Source organism: Rhagoletis pomonella, unplaced genomic scaffold, assembly GCF_013731165.1.
Source record: "Rhagoletis pomonella isolate Grant_MI unplaced genomic scaffold, Rhpom_1.0 Rhpom_scaffold_00002, whole genome shotgun sequence".
Taxonomy (NCBI): domain Eukaryota; kingdom Metazoa; phylum Arthropoda; class Insecta; order Diptera; family Tephritidae; genus Rhagoletis; species Rhagoletis pomonella.
The window spans coordinates 101,513,246-101,516,707 of NW_023458556.1; positions in this window are offsets into that span (position 1 = coordinate 101,513,246).

Sequence of the window (3,462 nt, forward strand, 5' to 3'; positions counted from 1 at the left end):
ATACGCATGCAATATTATATCGTAGCGGTGTCGCACGTGCGATACGCATGCGATATTATATCGCATCGGTGTCGCTGTCGTGTAAGTGTGCACAGTTTTCATCGCTTCCTACCAATTACCACGTACTCAGCATGTCGATGTCGCATCCATATCGTATCACATATCGCATCGCATATCGTATCGCACTAATGTGCACCGTGTCGTACGTTGGAAACTTTATTTCTGAATCATTTAGGTAGTTCACAAGGTGTTGTATACTGTCGTACTGTTGTATGTCATAAACTTTAAACGGCTAAAACTTTATTTAAGGAATTCGCAAGCTAACATACAAGTTTTATTATGAAATTTCACACAATAAAAAAATAGTTGGTGGTGATTTCAAGTCCTCTAAACATTTATTTAGCCGTTAAAAACTTTACAACATACAACAATACGACAAGTACGACACCTTGTGAACCACCCAATTAATTTTAAATAACTACCTCAATAAGTCTTTCGAGCTCAGCTTTATTAGCTAGTATACTACTAATATTAAGATAGACGCATTTCAAATTACTATGGTGCTGTTTAATCTTCTTATATAGACTGGGCACTCCCTACTAAATGCACTATGCTCTGTGTTTAATTGTAACCCTAAATGTTTATTAGCATCGCAGCAATTGCCACACACTGGTTTCGTAATTCTTTCAGTGCATTTTTCGGGTTTGTGTTCACCCATGCATTTACTGCATCGTAGTTTGCTTTTGCAATTATTAGCACAATGATTGAAGCCTAAGCACTTGTAACATCTTTTGACTATCTGTCCGTCATAAACTGGGCAGCGGTCCCAACCAATATTCCTCTTAGATTCTAGGACCTGCACAAAGACTTTATGCTCTACCTCGATTAATGCATTAAATTATGTTGAAGTCATGTTATTTCTTTTTGACTTAAATACTTTTAAGCATTTTAAGTTTGCATCAGCCAAGTACATAGTGATAGTGATAGTGATTTTATTTTGGTTATGACCTCTGTTTCAGTGTATTCAGCGTTTATACGGGTTATCAGTATTTTTGGCCTGTTCATTTTAGGTTCAGAGATCTCATATTGTTCCTTATCAAGATTATTAGCTAGAGTAGATTTAATTTTCTCTTTTTCAGTAACACTGTTGGCATTTATTACAACCGCCCCATTCTGCTTATTAGACACTTTGTCAATTTTTATGTTAGTGGCATCGATTTTATTAAGATCCACCCTAGTTTTCTCAGCCGCTTACTTATTTTTTGGCTTAATTATTATTGTAGGTACACCTTTTACTGCACTAGCATACAATGCACCCACACTACGCTGTGAGTTCTTATTACTCTGACATGCAGCTTTCTTAACTTCCGTAATAATGTCATCTTTTTGCTTGCATATCTAAATAGTTTATGCATCTACTCTTGAGATTTGATCTTTGTTGGTCTTGCACAGACGTTCTACCCTCTTTATTAGTTCTAATTTCTCTTGGTTAGTTTTTTGATGTTATCCATCAAACCTTTTATTTCTCTGTTATGTTCGTTTAGCATCTTTTCGATATCGCTTTTTTGCTCTATTATATTAATTTTGTTAGTCTCAGCTATGCTCATCATTTGTTTGCGAGCATCATCCACATTAGATATGTAAGTCATGCAGTCATCACACATGAAGCGCAAAAACTTACAATTTGCCAACTCTTGCAAACAGTAATCGTCGATTTGTGCACACGCAATTGTTTTGTGGTACATTCTCCCACACACACCAGCACAGCTCACACCGGTTTATCCTCTGATGCTCTCCCACTCACCTCTACTTTTTATTTGTTTATAGCAGCGAACGTTGGTAGAATTTTGTTATTTTTATTTATTTTAATAATATTAATAGGGTATATTTGTATACATCACTTTCGCAAAAATATTTAATAATTTTAAACCCTTGTACCAATATGTACGTAATTTAAACTCTCACTAATATGTGTCTTTTAACACTTTTCGACGAGCGATGAAAAAACACGTCCGTCGGCTTTGACGTTCATCACAATCATCGTCACCAAGACACTATAGCAAGTGTACAGTGCGAAGGTCACACTAGTCGCTATACATTGGTTGATCAAGGAACAATTCAACTTCAGCCGAGTTGTCATTTGTTTACAGAAGCAATAAACTTATGGTCACACTCCACCACCACTACTGAATTAGAATATAATATGCCGCCTCTTAACATAAGTACCCAATTACCGCCGATAAGGCAAATCACCTTAGCAGGCAAAATACTAACGTATACGATTCCGACTTCGAATTTCATCATACGGTATATTATTTTTCCAACTTAACTACCTGGAACATAGCAGCCGCAATCATAATATGCCTGATAATAGTCGCCAAGAAACTATGTGGAATGTCAACACGATTCATTCCCGCTGCTATTGCCTTTCGAAATTAGCACTTGCATAACTTTCGTTTATCACCATTGTGTTAATATGTATTTTTAAGTATACAAATTTAAATATTGAAAGACTTTTATTGAAGGTAAATACTTTCAACGTAGGCAATATATTTAGTTTCTTATCGGAAACCTAAACGAACAACAAAATTTGTTGCCACAAGTAGTTGTCGATAAGATAATATATACAACAAACCAGTGCATTGGTCCTTAGGGTATTCGGTTGTTTACATCTACCACATCTGCACATACCAAGAATAGCGATAAACACTGCATTCTCCCTTCTAACAGCATAATGGTTGATGCAACTATGCATTTATATATGGTTATCATATGTAATACTTGTGTAAATATGTATGTACATATATTGTACACATACAAGTAAAATCGCTTTTCACTTGAACATCTATTGTAAGTAATATGGCCCTTAATAAATAAGTATGTATACATTTTGAGTCTATTATTTGTGATATTGTTCAAGTGGATTGCACTGCCTTGGTCGAGCAAGCGATCGTGCATGCAGCCAACTAAGTGATAAGGGTTTGTTGTATTAGAGTTAAGTATATGTATATATGTATGTAGGATAAGTAGTAATTTATGTATTTAGAGTAAGAATTTATGTAATGTATAAATAAAGTTCTGGGAAACCAGAAGTGTCTATTGTGTGTAGTATTTAAAGTATAAACATACATTATGTATGTATGTATGTACAAATATAATTAATTTTCCCGAGTGACGATATGAAAATTATGCTACAATACACTCGATTACTACAATGCAATTTCGGAAATTCAAACCAAGATGAGGTTACCGTGTGTACAATACTTAGTTCGGGGCGATCTAGTACAAGAATATTCGAAAGAAATGAAATTAATTTACAATAGCAAATTGACATATATGAAACGTTATCGGGAAGAGTTGTAACTATTGCCCATGTCTTCAACAAGGAGCAATTAGCATATACATTTAAAAAGCATAATAAAGGTGTACAGACAAGCACGAACATTTTTCTTAATTCAGTAG